The sequence below is a fragment of the Symphalangus syndactylus genome, chromosome 8, assembly GCF_028878055.3.
Source record: "Symphalangus syndactylus isolate Jambi chromosome 8, NHGRI_mSymSyn1-v2.1_pri, whole genome shotgun sequence".
In the NCBI taxonomy this organism is placed as follows: Eukaryota; Metazoa; Chordata; class Mammalia; order Primates; family Hylobatidae; genus Symphalangus; species Symphalangus syndactylus.
This window is the reverse complement of record NC_072430.2, coordinates 141,427,981-141,446,168: the sequence shown is the minus strand read 5'-3', so window position 1 is coordinate 141,446,168 and position 18,188 is coordinate 141,427,981.

Here is an 18,188-nt window from a genome sequence, read left to right as displayed (position 1 = left end):
ATCGGTGGGGTAGGAGAGACGGGGCGGTGGTCAACACACCGTACTGAGCCAGTCATCAGGAAAGAGGCGAGGAGACGTGGAGCAGGCAAGGGTAGGAGGAGGCGCAGTCGAGGCAAAGGAAAACGTCTTTGCATCTTTGAGTCTGCTCTCCCTGCTCCACTTTCCCTGCACCTCCCTACTGAGTTAAACTCTCCAAGTCACTCCCCGTTTAATCAGCACAAACAGCCCCCAAATCTCAGTGGTGTACACAACAGCAGCTTGTTTTTCCCCTCCTGTTACAGGTCCAGCGTGGTCAGGAGTGACACTGTCTATCTCAATCTCTCAGGAACCCTGATTGAAGGAGGAGCTACCTTGATCACCATGACAAAGCAGGGTCCATGGCCATGCCCTGCCTACGTGGGAGCAGAGAAGTGGAGCCCTGCCATGCGCTCTGGAGAAGGAGAAAGTTTGTTAATAGCTGTAATAACTATCATGTCCCTAACACCTGAGGGCAGAATTAACGAGCTCCAAGAGTATCCATGGAAACTCTAAACACTTCTCGTATTGAATTGCCCTCTTGGAGGTCCCTGACACTAAATTCCTGAGAGCAGAGGCGGAGTATCTATCTGCAACTCTCTCTAGCCACAGGACCCAGCAGAGGCACAGAGCAGGTGCTGAGATATGCTGAAAAAAGAAACTTTTTTTACCTACTAAAACGTTTCCTTATCTGATGTTTTTACAATGTGTATTTATAACTTCAAATAAATTAGTCCTTCCTCTCCTGGATTTCCTGAAAAAATAGACATCTTTTAGGAAATTACTGTGACTCCAGGAATCCCAGAGTAACTACGGAAGACTCATCACATGTAACTGGACAGATGGCCAGGAGAGCTAGGAAATAAAAATATTATCAGCAGCAAACCTGCTGTCAACTTGCTAACTGGAGAAAGGTTATGCTGAACAGGTGAGCAGGAATGCTTCGGCCTCTTCCCGGGCTTGAGGTCCCTGCACCGTACTCACTTTATTTCCAGAAACACTCTGAGTGTGCCGTCCTCAGTTACTAGGACAGCGTTTGCATAACTCTTTATACAAATATATACTCAACTTTGTATTTTAATAAACTTTTCTCTTTGCTAAAATACAAAGGCTAAATGTCCATCTTCCTTAACAAGTATAAGGACATCCTGGAGGTGTTAAGACCTCCGTAATTTTCCTTCTTGGTTTACTGTTTTCATAGCCAGAAAGAGCAGATGGGAGCGATTAATGAATTCCATTAACAACGGTAAATGTTTAACAAGGAAACCTCCCTTCCCCTCAATCCACTCCCTTAATCTCCTTATCAAATTAGTACCTTTATTTTCACAACAAAAATGGTATTCCTCCCCGGTAGTTCATTTGTAGTTCAAGCCCTGGTGGGATTCTAATTTACTCCTTACTGCTCGTCAAGAAGAATCTGAACGTCACATGATGCATTTGCACAGCTACTTATCTGGGCCATATGTGTTCATGGAGATGAAGTTGACAATTGTGTGACCCAACAACGTTTCTGATTCCTTTGTTTGTTTGCATATATATATATATAATCTCCTACAAAAACATTTTATTTTCTTCAGTTCTTCCAAATTGCTGTGCAATACAAAGGCTGGATTCAGAGGGGTGAATTCTAAATTACTTTGGCCATCTGGCACTGGAGTCAATGAGAAGAAACCGGACCAGAAGGAGTCTGATTCTGTTGGCCACAGGTCACGTGACCTGAAGCCTGGGCTGCTCTGGCTCCACAAGCTGGATGGGGCTCCCCAGAGTGGGCGAGGGGTCTGCAGAGGTTGCTGTCCACCCTCTCCCCATATATTTAGCCTTGCATTTTAAAATCACTATCGAAGTAATATATGTACATGTACAAAGATGGGAAAATACAGAAACTATGTCAAACATTTAATGCACAGTTAGTGCATTTAACATTTAGGTCTATTTTCTTCTATACATTTATTTTCTCTCTGTCTCTCTCTATCTCTCTCTCTCTCTCTTTCCCTCTCTCTCTCCATTCCCTCTATATGCTTGTATATTTAGTCATACACAAAAAATAGGAGATAAACTATTATACATTTATATAAAATATATAAATGAAATTCACTTTTTAAGCTTAAAAATATATCCCAAACATTTTCCTATAAAACCGAATCTTTTTTGAAAAACTTATTTGAACATTTGAGTAGTATTCCATCATGATGTAGATGGATTATTTAAATACGTTGCAATCATTGAGCATACAGAGATTCCCTATATTTTACTTTTACAACTTAAGAAACAACATATATCCTTGTATGTAAACATTTTTGCACATCTCTGATCTTAGCTGAGGATAATTTACTTAAAGTAGAATTATAATTTAGAGGGTCTGACTATTTTCCAGTATTCAGATGTGCTCTAGATAATCCGTACTGCTTTACACTCTGCCAGCGGTAAAGCAGTGTTGACTTCCCGGAACACTCATCAATAAGGGGCCTTGTCATTTTAATTAAATCTTTGACAATGTAGTTTGTGTAAAATGGTGTTTCGTTGTTGTAGTTTGCATTTCTTTGATTCCTAGTATAGGTGAAACTTCTTAATAATTTTTTTTAATTACAAAGGTAATAAATGATACTTGTAAAATTTACAAATATTAAAGTCTTTGAACTGGAATATTCAGCTTTTAAGTAAACATTTTCTATGGTCTGACGGTCGGTCCTAAATTAAACAGAGTTTAATAACATGCGGAACCCTCTTTCAGGTATCTTTTACCCCAGAATATATTATCTGAGTTCTCCCTTCTAAATCTGAGTTGATTAAGCCCTTTCTCCCTAAATAGAGACAAATTTCTCCCCAAGAGGAATGCAGGTGCCAGTTGTCAACATATTGGTTACGTCATTCAACTCTATTTTCAGTTTTTACTTTGAATATTATTTCTTCTCAAAGGATTGCTGTCATTCATACAGTTGAAATTTCTGTCCTCATCCTGTTCTCCATGTAGACATATTAAGACTTAAATTTTCAGAAGAATTACTGTGTAGTATTTTATAAATATGGCAGAATTTATCCATTTTCCCAGTTATGGACATTTTGTTTTTTTTCTAATATTCCTTTTTATAAATAATGCTTTAATAAAAGTCCTGATATGTGAGATTTTCTCTGGATTATCTCCTGAATTAGTAAAATGTAGCATTATAGGGTATTGCCATCATTAGCTTCACCGGAAGAGACAAACCGTCTTCCAATAAATTGTCCCATTTACACGTCCCCCTCCTCTTTCCCAACCTCTAAACACAGGGCAGAAGAGTCATCTTTCCTCCACATCTTTACCAACATTGGCCATTGCCCTGTTCTTTCTCCTGCAAAGCTTAAAGCTTTACTTTTTAACCTAAATATACATGGACCAGCTTCTGAGCCCTCAAAGCTGTATCCTTGGTCTCTGTTTATCTCGTGTGTTGATGTCATCCTGTTCTAATTACTGTAATCTTATAAAGCTGGGATAAATGGTCAGGCAGTCTCCCTGGCCAACATCCTTCTTTAGGACATAGCTTCACCATCCTTAGAACTTTACCCTTTCGTAAGGATTTTATGATAAAGACTAATGTCAAGTTTTATTAACAACCCTGCAGGGTTTTGACTAGAATTGTATGGACTTCATCGTAAGTTAATTCAGAGAGACTTGATATGGTTTTAAGGTTGGCTTCCCACTTGTAAATCCAGAACAAATTTCCACTTATTTATTCATTTTTAAATTGTGTTATAATTTTCTCAACAAAAAATCAGGCTTGCATCATGTTAGATATATTCCCAGATACTTGTAAGTTTTGCTTTCTGGTTGGCAGAAATCTTTATAATTACATTTTCTAATTCATTGTTGCTGGAAATAATATCTGTGTTTCTTTCTGATTCTTCTCTCTGTATATTTTATTTCATTTGGAATTTTTTTAAGGTGGGGATTCTTTTCTTTGACTGATACTTTCTAGAATTTTAATATAATATTTATCAATTAAAACAATGGTAATAGACAACTTTTTTGTTCAAAGAACAAAACAATGCTTCTAATATTTCACCACCCGAATGAGATGATGTCTAATTTTGTTGGGCCTTTTTTAAATCAAGTTAAGATTATTTGTTTATTGGTTTACTAAGTGTTATTTGATCACATAGGAGTATTATATTTAATTGAATTTTTTTCCTGTATCTACTGAGATGACCATATGTTTTCTTCATAAATCTGTCAACAGAGTGAATTATGTTAATATGTTTTCACCTATTAAGTTATCAGTGCTCCTCATTCTTTTTGGTCAAGATGAAATGCTTTCTATTTCTTTCTTTTGTTTTCTGTTCAGTGTTTTTTCAGACTGTGATAGTTTCAGAGCTATATAATTTGTCCTTACTTCTCATAGTGACTAATTTTATAATAATACAGATAGATAGCATCACATTTTCTTTTCAACTTCAGGAACAAAATTTTTTAAAGTGAAATAATTCTACCAAAGTTCTATGTCAAAACAGTGGAGGAAAGACTAGATGATTTGACGATGGCACTTCTTCTTCCTTTTATTGATAAACCCAGGAATTTTAGTTTCTGTATATTATTTTAAAATTTTACTTCCCAATCTTTTCCTTCAAATGGTTGACTTTACAGCATTGCATAAGTAGAATTATCTAGCTGTTTACCCTTAGTTCCACATGTCTGTGCTCACCGCCAGCCTTGTCATAATACCTTCCCTTTGTCTGAAGTCTTTATTTGCAGTCATTTCAAATATGGCTTACTAGTTTTTTCAGAAGGGATTCATTGACTTTTTTATTATGATTTTTTGTTGAGTTTATACGTGAAGAACAACTTCACTGGGTACAAACATTAGGACTCTCGTGTTCTCCTAAAGCAACTGTGAAATTTGCTTCTGCCATAGAGCTGTGTTGAGGACAAGTCTAAGTTCCATGTTGCTCTGCATTTTTCCTCCTTTAGGCCATACGCCTTTTCTTCTGCCTGAAAGCTTGTAATATTCTTTCTTAATCCTTAGAGTTAAATATTTCTAGCAAGATATATCTTAGGACTTATTTTTGTTATTAAAATTTTCCAGGGATATGATGTGGCCCTTCAAGCAGCAGATTGAATTCTTTGCTTGAGCGTGGTTTTTTCTCTGGTCCTTCTGAACGTGCTTGCCCTTCTCTTCCACTTGTTCTGTTCCTAACGTTACAGGCACCCACCGTCTACGTGTTAGCTCTTGGTGGCCTGTCTTCTTCTCACATCTTTTTAATTTCATTTATCTCTTTTTTTATTTCTTTACTTTGTGCAAATATTAGCTTCACAGTAAAGAATGTGGGTTTGACAACAGATAAACCAGGGCTCAGTTCTGGCTGTGCACTTACTTTCTCTTTGATCTTGGATGAGAGGATTAAACTTCAGAGCACAGACGTCCATCTGTATCCTGAGAATTACCTCATCAGACTGTGTTAAAGAATGAGTCTGATAACGTTTTTATAATACTGAGACCACTCCATATCAAAGAGTAAGCAATCATTAATAGATTAACTCATGTCAAATTATCAATATTCGACTATTTTGTAAACTACAAAATGATGTTTTCCTATGGCTCAACCTAATGCATTTTAGTTATTACAGTATTGTTTTTATTATTATTATATCTTAATGCCTGCCCCTTAACACTATTATGCAGCTACTGCTATGCTATTTCTATTCCTTAATATTTTAATGCATTTATTGCTTCCCCTTGTTAATGTTTTGGTCCTCATTTTTCCCTTAAATTATGCATTATTGCTATGTTGTTCTATGCTTTTTATAGACCCTTTATTTGTAACCAGACAGTGGTTTTCCTTGGGACCGTCTGATTTGACTGGGCATTTCCCTGATACAACTTGCACTGAAGGCACATGCGGTAATAGCTTATGTCCTACAGCACAGGGTTTCTCAACTGCAGAACCACTGACATTTGGGCCAGATCATTCTTTGTTATGGAGTGTGTCCTGTGCACTATGGCATCTCAGGCTTCTACCTTCTAGATGCCAGTAGGATCTTCCTCCCCTACTAGTAATAATATAGCATATGACATTTGAAATAGTATTCTACTGCTAAAATTTTATTCTAGATATTCTTGCACTGTGTGCAAAAAAATGGTCATAGTAAATATCATTTTAAAAATAAAATATGAGAAGTAGAAAAGTGAAAAAAAACTACATGTTCTTAACTAAAGTATTTGTATCCAAAAAATTATGCAACCGTGAAAAACAATAAATTACAAGTAATGACATGAAGAAAAGTTTTTAATTGTTATAATATGCTTCTTCTTGTGTAGATGATACTGCCATTTGTGGAGAACATTCTGAAAGAATATACTTAATCTGGAAATGACAGACTGAGGGTCTGGCTGTCCATAATGAGAGAGAAACTTAACTTTTTCTGTATACACCTTGGAATTAATTGAGTTTGTTTTTATTATGTGCATTTATTATATGCATAATTCCTTCAAATTAACAAAGTAATTAAAATAAATTAAAAGTCATACTAGAAGAAATGTAAAACATACTAGAACAAAAAAGAATAACCACTGATGAGGATACTGCCAAGGACATAGTAGATAGGCTTAAAGATTTGTACAAAATGAAAATAGACAAGAACAGGGCTAATTATAATAAAAGAATAGAACACATGTTAAAGCATTCAAAGATTTTTTCTTAAAGCTTACCTGACATAAAAATAGCCCTGAATCTGTATACGAAATAGACATCATGTTTCAGGAAAAGTCAATGCTGAGAGATCAACAGACATAACCCACTGAAGTTATTTAATACTAGATTTCAGGAATAAAGAAAACAAGGATGATAATAGTCACATTATACAGCCTTTACAATGTGCTGCTAGGCAGTTGTGTGTGTGTGTGTGTGTGTGTAATGCAGTTCATATAATGACAAAGAATCTTATGGGAATTGCATAAGTGTCCCTGGCCACAGTGGTGTTCTTCTAAGGGAGATATTCATGCTGGCTTCCTCCTTCCCTACTAGAATACTCCCACGGCTGGAGGCCTACAAGTTTGTCAAGGAAAAGGAAAGCATTACCAATTCTTTTCATGTAATCGCATCGCTCTCCAAAAGCAAAGGCAGCATGTAGACACTCTCAAACACAAGCAGACTTAGGAGCTACAGCATCCATGAGCTGCTGGTGCAAAGCTCCACTAACCAAATGATGAATCCAAATAAGTAACTCAAGAAGGGAAAAGTTATGGAATATTAACTCTTGGCAAACAGGGCATATATTTAACATAGAGTCAGGACTAAGCTGTTCTGGGAATTTTTGCTGCAGAATGCATCATAGATATTATACAACTTTAAAATGAACAAGTAATAATGCAGCTACTAAAACCTGGTGGGTAGGTGAGACCCAGGGGGACGGAGGGTGGGTGCACCCATTTCATCATCTTTTGTAGCAGCAAATTAACAGGAACTGTGACAAGTTCCAACATGCAACTGAAACAATGCTCTCATTCTAACCTATTCATTGTTTATTCTACATCCCCCACACCGCTTTCTAATGTTTTAGGGGTCTTTTAGAAACCAATTGGTTTTCTTATCGTGAGGGAGCAAAGAAGCGTTTACTTGAAATTCCGCAGTTCCTTAAAATTAAATTTGATGCATTTTTGACAAATACTTATCATATGATCCTGTTTTTATAAAATTACTTCTATCCGTCTGTAAGTATATTGGTCTATCTATCATGACATTTCTAGAATTATGCTCAACCAATTTTACTTTTTTTAAATACTTGTTTGGATCATCTATATGAAGATGTATATCATTTTGTTTTCAAAACACTAAAGTCATTTTCCCCCAAACTTAGTAAAGTGAAAACTCCTTCCCCCTCCCAATCTCCCCAGCAAAGATTTAATAATTACCATCATTTTCCCATCTATTCCTCCAGAAAAACGTTAATGTGCAGCTGTTCTCTGTACACAACGGTATCACACGCTACATACTGCTCTGTAACTTGCTTCCCCCCAAAGACTGAAACTTGTCAGTTTTCCAGGACTTCCCCTTTGCCTTAACATGTCAGCTTCATTATGCAGAGAGCACTGGCGTCCCACAGGTATTTCAGTCTATTTCTGTCCCGTGTGTTCAGCTCAACAATCCTATCTATTCATGCTCCAGTACAAAATGCTCTGACTTTCTGGAATAACTCAACACTTTAATAATTGGGCAGCACAGGCCTTATCAGTCTTCCTTTCCACAATTCCCTGATCATTCTCATACACTTTTTCCCACATGAGACTTAACATCATTTTGTAAAACTCCAAAGTATCCTGTTGGTATTTTACTTAATATTTCATGAAATATATAGTCTAATTTAGGGTAATTTATTTCTTTATACAATTGAGCCTCCCCTTCAGAGGATAAGTTATCTCATTTTCTTATAGAAATACTCCTCAGTAGGGTTTATGTCTCTCAGCAGAATAAAATATTTCCCTCACATTGGTCCTGCTGTTGTTTTATAAAGTTTATTACTGGCTATTCAAATGTTATTGCCATTCAAATGGGTATGCTCCTTCTGTTATACTTTCTAAATGTTTATTTTTTTCAGATAAAGGAAAGCTATTGATTTTGCATAGTAATTTTAAGACCACCTAACTGAATTCTCCTATCGCTTCTAATAATGTTTTCACTTTATTTACTTTGTGTTTCTGGACACACACTAACGCCATCTTCAAATTGTCTCTTATCTAATTGCATTGGCTGGTATTAAATAACGATAGTGAACACAGTGAACATAGGCATCGTTCTCACTGTCTTGACTTTAATTTGAATGGCTTTATTGTGTCCCAGTGAAGCATGACAATGATTTTTGTTTTGAGAATTTTTAAGAACCACATTAGAGAACTGCAACAGAATCTCATCTCATATGGATTGTTTGCTTAGTGCATGTGTAGGTGAAATTAATTAAGATAGGCTGGATTTTTTTGGCTGTATAAATGTCTTCTTTTGAGAAGTGTCTGTTCATGTCCTTTGCCCAATTTTTGATGGGGTTGTTTGTTTTTTTCTTGTAAATTTGTTTGAGTTCATTGTAGATTCTGGATATTAGCCCTTTGTCAGATAAGTAGGTTGCAAAAATTTTCTCCCATTCTGTAGGTTGCCTGTTCACTCTGATGGTAGTTTCTTTTGCTGTGCAGAAGCTCTTTAGTTTAATGAGATCCCATTTGTCAATTTTGGCTTTTGTTGCCATTGCTTTTGGTGTTTTAGACATGAATTCCTTGCCCACGCCTATGTCCTGAATGGTATTGCCTAGGTTTTCTTGTAGGATTTTAATGGTTTTAGGCCAAAAAACACATGAAAAAATGCTCATCACTGGCCATCAGAGAAATGCAAATCAAAACCACAGTGAGATACCATCTCACACCAGTTAGAATGGCCATCATTAAAAAGTCAGGAAACAACAGGTGCTGGAGAGGATATGGAGAAATAGGAACACTTTTACACTGTTGGTGGGACTGTAAACTAGTTCAACCATTGTGGAAGTCAGTGTGGCGATTCCTCAGGGATCTAGAACTAGAAATACCATTTGACCCAGCTATCCCATTACTGGGTATATACCCAAAGGACTATAAATCATGCTGCTATAAAGACACATGCACACGTATGTTTATTGCGGCACTATTCACAATAGCAAAGAGTTGGAACCAACCCAAATGTCCAACAACGATAGACTGGATTAAGAATATGTGGCACATATACACCATGGAATACTATGCAGCCATAAAAAATGATGAGTTCGTGTCCTTTGTAGGGACACAGATGAAACTGGAAACCATCATTCTCAGTAAACTATCGCAAGGACAAAAAACCAAACACTGCAAGTTCTCACTCATAGGTGGGAATTGAACAATGAGAACTCATGGACACAGGAAGGGGAACATCACACTCCGGGGACTGTTGTGGGGTGGGGGGAGGGGGGAGGCACAGCATTAGGAGATACACCTAATGCTAAATGACGAGTTAATGGGTGCAGCAAAACAACATGGCACATGGATACATATGTAACAAACCTGCACATTGTGCACATGTACCCTAAAACCTAAAGTATAATAATAATAAAAATAAAAAATAAAAAAAAAAACAAAAAAGATAGGTTGGATTTTAGCCAAGGAGCTCTTTGGCATTTATTAATTGATCATATTATCTTCCTTTTTTGACTTAGTCAATGGATGTTGAATTAATTAATAGATTCAGATGCCTAGTTAGTTGTGGTTGATGTGCTTGCTTTTATATTCTTGCGAGAGAAGTCTGTCCCTGTCCAGGGTTGGGCAGAGATGGATTCTGAAGTTGTCGTAGATCTCAGACTAGTTCTCTGAAGGTCAGATAGAGGAAAGCGAAGAAATTTTAAATTGCTGGTAGTTTTTCTCTGCCAGCTTGTTACTGTGCAGAGAGGTGGTCAGGATGTGGGGGCAAGGAAGCTGGGGGCCACCTGGGGGCCATGCCTCTATGTATTTTGGCAGCCATAGCTCCTGTTTGTTTATTTGTTTGTTTGTTTGGCTTGTCAGCCAAGGCCCTCAAGTGAAATTGTCTCAGAGGAGTCTCTACATGGTGTGGCCCCACTCTTCTTTCCATCCTTGATCACCAGGTTAGATGCTGGCAGGGAGACCTCTCTCTGCCCGTCTGTATTAGTCTGTTCTCACATTGCCAATAAAGACATATCCGAGATGGGGTAATTTATAAAGAAAGTTTAATTGACTCACAGTTCTGTAGGGCTAGGCAGGCCTCAGAAAACTTATAATCATGGCGGAAGGGGAAGCAAACATGTCCTTCTTCACATAGCGGCAGCAAGGAGAAGTGCTGAGCAAAGGGAGAAAAGTCCCTTATAAAACCATCAGATCTCGTGACAACTTACTCACTATCACAAGAACAGCATGGAGGTAACCACCCCCATGATTCAATCACCTCCCACCCTGTTGCTCCCACAACACATGGGGATTATGAGAACTACAATTCAAGATGAGATTTGGGTGGGGCACAGCCAAACCATATCACTGTCTTCCTCTGGTGAAGTGGCTCCTGTGGGGAAGTCACGTGGGGGAGTATCTGCTTCCTTTACCCCATCCCCTTCTGTGCCTCATCTGACAGAAATTCATCGGGGTTGGCCTTGGGGCACTCTCCACTGTTGGCAAGGCCAGGGTGTTTTTCTCCAAGTTTGTGTCTCCCTAGCCACTCGGTGACCATCTTCGAGAGAGGGGAGTAGGCAAGGAATCCTGTTTGCTGAGAAGATTCCCAGTTGTTTTAAAAAGTGCATGTGCTGGAGTGCACACGTACACACACACACACACACACACACAGAGTACACTATAAATTTGTATACAACCTTCTTGGCCAAAGTTAGAAACGTCAGAGCCTAAGTTAGCACAGAGACCCAGAAGAAACCCAGAGCCAGCACTGTGAGGCGCAGGAGCCTGTAGGGTAGAAAGCTACATTCCACCACTCCTGAGAAAGACGGCTGGGCCTGGGCAGGCGAGGGTGACTGTGGCCCTTTCTCTCAAGCCAGGGAGCCAGCTCCAGGGGCCCTACAGCCTGACCTGCCCCCCTCCAGCTGGGGCCCACTGCTCCCCATCCCGAGTCCTGCTCAGAGACAGAATCTTCATTTCTCCTTGATTTCATTACTCAGGTTCAGACTGTGGGTCTTCCAAGCTGACAGCAGGGAACCTGATAAGTGAATCTTCACCGGTAAGAGAAGCTCTGGCTAATTTGGCCCAAATTCCCCATATCCCTGGCACCCTGCTGAGGCAAACAGTCACAGCAAAAGCAGCCAAGATCACGCCTTCTTTTTCTGTGTTTTGTTGTTATTGTTGTTTTCGAAATCACTTCCACATAAGCTATTGTCATTTATCTTCATATGTGAGCACGGTTGAAACGATGGCTCCAATTTTCCAGATAAAGCTGAAGCTGCCAAGAGCCCAGGATCTGGTTCCCAATCTCTGGACTCCTGCTCAGCTAGGCCAGGTTATCCAGGGGCCCCCAGGTCTTTCTAACCTAATCTGCTCAGGAGGAGAAGCAACCTGGGCTGTTCCATGTGTGTCTTAAAATTTTAAATATTTAAACATATCCCTCCAGACTAGCTTTCATGACACCAAGGTGGAAATGAGTAACAGACATCTTTCTAGAGAAGTGACCGCTCTCTCCTTCTGTGGCGTGGCTCTCAGGAAATGGGAGGGGAGTGCGAGGAAATCAGATCTAAAGGAACACCGAGAGTCCATAAAGAATAATTACAACCATGAGCCACGGGGAAGAGGAAATGGACTCTGGAGTCTGATAAATAGGATTTTATTAACTTATTAACCTTGCTGGCCTATCTAGGAAGCTAAAAGCGAGACCTTTCAGCCCAGCAGTGACCAGTGCACACTGGGAACCGACAAGCAGATGGAACCCACAGGGCCTTGTTTAGACAGAGGCGGAAAAAGCAGCCACAACAGTGTGGGCACTACAGGTCTTTATTCCTAAGGGAACGTTTGCTGGAAGGGAAATTATCTTGAAATACGAAGCTGGTGATATTTCATCCATAGTCATACTAGAGATAAAAGATCTGATGCTTTAAAAAAAAAAGTAGAAAGAGAAAGTAACATGAAGTGAAAAGTATTTCTTCCTTTCATGGGAAGATTAACTCACGTTGGGGGAATATAATTTTGAACCTGGAAATTGGCGATGTCTGGCTATCTATGTCCCAGGTGGCCGTCGAGGCTCAGGAGAAGGCAGGGACCACATGGTGCATTTCTAGACAAGCGACCGCCCAGCCATCCCCTCGCCGTAAACCCAGCCTTCTTTGCAGCAGGCCACACAGACGCAGGGGGACGGGGCCTCAGCTTCTCTCTCAAGGACTGGAGTGGGGCTGTAATTCTTTGAAATCCAACTCCCCTTTTAGTCATTTCATGTTTGCTGATCCAGCAGGCGGAATGGAGGCCCGGGAGTGAGCCTGGGTCTCTGGCTGCAGAGAAAGGAGTTCCAGCAGCTCCAGGCTCAGGTGGGTTTGCACTGTGGCCCCCACAAAAAGGGGCCCGCTGCCCCACATAGTGAGTCTCTCTCAAGCTTCCTGAGATGGCCGTGTGGGTTGTCTGGGCTGCAAACTTCCCAATGACTACTCATCTCTCAGAGTAAATTCAAAGTCCTTGCAATGCCTCCATGCCCACATCCTCAGGCCCTTCTCACCTTGTGGTTTCCCCCACTCCACGGCATGCAAGGCACTCGCTGTTGGCAGGGCCTGTGGGCAGAATTCTCTTCTCCCGGGGGAGCACTTGAGGAATCCCCTCATTGCTTCCCAGTCTTTGCTCTATTCCCTTTGCAACAAGGCCCAACAGGTCGGCTGTGCTTGTCTGATGCTTCACTCAGGGCTCCATTCCTGTTTCCCTGGCACATGTCACCTTCTGGCTCATGAAGACGGACTGACACTTCCTCGATGGGGTATGTGCATTCCTTGTTTCCTCATAGCACATAAGTGCCATGAGGGCTGGGGCCTTGTCTGCGTCTCACTCGTCTATTCCCAGCACCTAGAAGAACCATGGGCACACAGGGAAACAGGCAGCGAGTGTGTTTCCATCCAAAACACCGTCTCCAGTGTGTTTTTCTCTCCCAGCCCTTCCTTTCCAGAGTGGGAGAGAGGCCAGGACAGGCAGTTTATGTGCAAAAAAGTCCTTTAAATAAGGAATGTAAAGATCTGGTTTTACAGCACTACCCCTACAGGAATTCCAGGCTTTCATAGAAACAAGTCCACATCCCTGTGCTGAAGTCTGCTGAAAGGAGGCCTCTAAACAGTGGATGATCATCCACGGTTTACAAGCGATGGCTCCAGGCCTGACCAAAGAGGGCCCCGAACAGTGTTCCCCCCGCCTTCACTCTGCATTTTCTGGCTCAAGTCAGGTCATAGCAGACCGTGGCTATTATTCTAGCATTGTTACTAGCATATAAATATTTGTCAAGTGTTTCATTCAAATGCCTCTTCCAGGAAAACAGGGTGGAGGGCCAGGCACGTGCCATTGGATGTTCAGGAAAGGTTGTTCCAGCCTTTTCTATCTTCAATCGGGAGCTTTCTCTGCGGGTGTAAACATCACTTTCTCTACTTGGCTTTCTCTCTTTCCTCGCATGGGGAATGCACGTATTTATTTTTGTCTTAGTTAACAGGGAAGTTACATAAAGACGTAGGAATGTTAAGACCGAAAGAGAAAACCTATTCAATGGAAGCTAACAAGTTCATTGCTGATGGCACAGTCTGATTTATCTGGAAGATTGGACCAAAGGGAAAAATCACAGCCCTGCAGTCAGCGATAACCTCGGGTTAACATAATATAAACGCACAAATTATTTTATCCATTGCAATTTGAATGAACCTTTGTATGCCTAACGCTGGAAACCAAATCTGAGGCTATTTTATGGCCAAGGCCTTCAGAAGTTGCATGCTGTCCAGATGTCTGTGTCACCCATACACTTGGAAGAGACTTGCCTAAGTACTTAGGAGTCTGAAGCTCTTTTAAATCATTTTCATGCAGTGCAATCTAGCATTATGCAGTTTGGCAAATTGAAAAATGTTGCTTCATAAAATAGAAAATGTAAGAAAGAGTGAATCTTTTATATATCTGTGGCAGAACTTTTTATTTCACTTCTTGTCTATTTCAAGCCAACATTTGTTCAAAAGTTTTAAAGAAACGTAAATCAAACAACCAGAATCTGGAGGTCTACACAATAAGTCTGATTATTTTTCCTGGTAAATTAGCACATTGGCTGGGCACTCTATAGGCATATTTTTAGCATTATGTGTTAAGATCCCAGAAAAAAAAGCCAATATTACTCGATCCACACAGCCTCACCCCTAGAAATATCTCCCGAAAAAAATAAACAGATAAAAAATCTGGCCTGAGATTTATGCACAAGGATGCTCAATACAATCTTACTTATAACAGTGAGAAAAGTACAACCAACTTAAATAACCAATGGCAGAAGCATGGCCAAATAATTTATGGCACAACCATAATACAGTGTATTATGAATCTATAAAAATTATATTCTCATGGAATATTAAAGGTCATGGGGAAAGCCTAAGAAAATGCAAAAGAAAAATATTAAAAATTCTCAGAAGTGATATCTGAATTGTATGTTTATAGTTGATTTTATTTCCATTTTTATTTTTAATTTTTTATATCGGACTCACATATTACTTTTATTCTCTGGGGAAATAATGAATGCTGTCTTAAAGAGAACACAGTCTTGAGTAATAAGCTATGATGGCTTATCCACAATACTTGGTTGAATTTGACATTTGGGAACAATATAAACAAGTAACCAGCAGTGTCCTGTGCACCAACCTGGTTGGAAACTGCCCAGGTCTTATACACAATGTCACTGTGGCCTTGGGCTGAGGGGAAGCTCCCTGAACTTCGGTGGGTGATGATTCGGAAGAGGGTGAACCTCTCTTCTTAGTAGAGGAAGGTGCCCTAGGCCTTGGATGGGGCCTCAAGACCAGCCTTTTCCTCAGCTGTTCCTTGTATTAGGTTGGTGCAAAAGTAATTGCACTAAAATGCATTAAAAAAAAAAAAAAAAATGGCAAAACCCGCAATTACTTTTGCACCAACCTAATACATTAGAGACCCAGAATTCTCTCCTCTCTCCCCCGTCATGTCCTAACATTCTCTCAAGCTTCTTTCCTCCTGCATTGTCACGAGACCGAATGGAAATGTGGAAGAGGTGAGAGTTTGTCTTCAGAGCTTGGTGATAAAGTGGAACCAATGGCATCGCACTTTCTGGCTCCGAGTTTGCTTTCAGCCAGCAAAATTCCTGCCTATAGAACCCTCTGTGGCTACAGCAAATATAAACAATGTCTCTAAGAAACAACTGTTTGATTAGTGCAGCCAATTCCAGCAAACAATTTCAAAATTCCATGGAAAAACAAAAGCCAGTAGAAAGGCCAAGCCAGATGCTGGAACTGGGGACACAGCAGAGGCGTCCCAGCTGCCATTCTGCCCACCATGACCTGTGGACACCACCAGCCACAGTCAGTGCAAACAGGTAGACTGTTCAGCTCAGTCAGTGAAGACTCCATTTCCTCAATTCGTTTTATTTATTGCTTTGGAAAACACTCACTGGCCAGGAAAACGGGCATGTCCAGTAAAGATTAAGCTCTGCAGCATAAAATAGAACCCATGCACCTTGCAGATTTATTACAGATCTATGGAAATGATGAGAGAGCTCCATGTACTTGAGCTCCAAGTGAGGGCAACCTGAACCAGCAGTCACCACCTGCCCCTGCAGTACTGCCTTCTCTTCACCAACAGGCCTGGGCTTTCCTCCATGACTCCATCACCACCCTAGGCATGGGAGGAGCATATAAGGAGATAGGGTTCTTGTTCACAGACCATCCCAATGACCTGATACAGAGGAGAAGCTGTTTCACCGGCTGGCGATATCCAGTGAAGAAATGTCATAATCAAGCTGGGCGCGGTGGCTCACGCCTGTGATCCCAGCACTTTGGGAGGCCGAGGCAGGCAGATCACGAGGTCAGGAGATCGAGAACAACCTGGCTAACACAGTGAAACCCTGTCTCTACTAAAAGTACAAAAAATTAGCAGGGCGAGGTGGCGGGCGCCTGTAGTCCCAGCTACGTGGGAGGCTGAGCCAGGAGAATGGCGTGAACCCGGGAGGCGGAGCTTGCAGTGAGCCGAGATGGCGCCACTGCACTCCAGCCTGCGTGACAGCGAGACTCCGTCTCAAAAAAAAAAAAAAGAGAAAGAAATGTCATAATCAAACGTCCGACTGGACGTTGGTTTGCTTATTTTTACATTTACCGAACAAATATTTATTAAGCATCTTCTCTGTTAGGCTTATTTACACAAGAACGTGTAAAACAGAACAAATCTGAGAAGATGGTAAGAGGCAAAAACAAGATTATAAAGGGGAGAGCATGAAGAGGCCACTCCCTGTCAGTGGGAACCCGTGGCCGTGTCCAGGCACAGCCACTGCGGGGAGGCTGGCAGTCCATCCTACCAGGTGGAGTCTGCTACTCATGCGCACTTACTGATTGTTTTGGAAAACGTTCATTAGCTAGGAAGTGGGAGTGCCCATGAGTGTTAAGCTTCAGAAAGACCATCTCAGAAGAGACGGTCAAAGCAAGCATATACAATGGGCGAAGAGGGTGGATGGTGTTTCAAGCATGGCTGGAAGGCTGGAAAACACAGTACTTTTGGTGAACCTCAAAGTCTGCTGAGGCCCAGGCATGGGATACCTGGAGGAGAATAGAATAGGTCAATGGGCTGGATGTGCTGCTGAGCTTTTCTCAAAAATTCTTAAATAATTTGCCTTCTTTCCATCTGCACTGGCTTCGTTCTGGCCCTCATCAGTTCTCTTCAGGACAATTTTAACAGTCTTGCTCACCTCTCTACCCGAATCTCTGTCCTCCATACATGCTCCACACAGGACAAGAGTAGCTTCTTCTTAATGTGGAGGGTGACCCCCTGTCCTAGTTGGCTTGGGACAGTTGCACCAGCTGTCCCCACAAGCAAGGACAGGCAGGTCCTATCCATGGTAGTGGTGGATGTCATCTCTACTGACAGACCCACATCTTCCCTTGGGGTGGATACAAAACTCCATGGGACAACTCTGTCTTTGGGGTAAACCCATCTTGATACTGCCCTCCAGCCCTATGACAGGGGCCAGACACTACGTAGAGACAGGTCATAAATGAAATGTGTCTCCACGTGAATTATTAGAACTCACACAGCAGCCTTCCCCAGAAGCATCTAGTAGCAGAACTGTGACCTGCGATGGCATGTGCCACCTGCCTTAGTGCCAGCAGCCAACAAGGGTGGGCCTGGGCTCTGCTTCCTCCTTAGGACCCCCTGCCTGAGGGTCCAGCAGCGAAAGCCAACAGCAGCTCCTGGCCTGTCTCTCACCACACTTCCTTTCAGCCACTCTACCCTTCAGGACAGGGATGCAGAGGCATCTAGGACACAGGCCCCACACAGGGGACCTAGGAGACCAGAGTCTGCACTCTATCAGGCTGTTCTCCGCAATTTCATCAGGTCAGGCCAAGACCCTGAGCCAAAAGCCCAGGCTTCCAGGTTCTACTGTTTGAAACTGAAAATAGCCCTGCATTAAGTATTGTTGAATGAATAAAACAAGAACTATTAAATGAAACCTTAAAAAATTAAAACAAAAAAGATAAATAA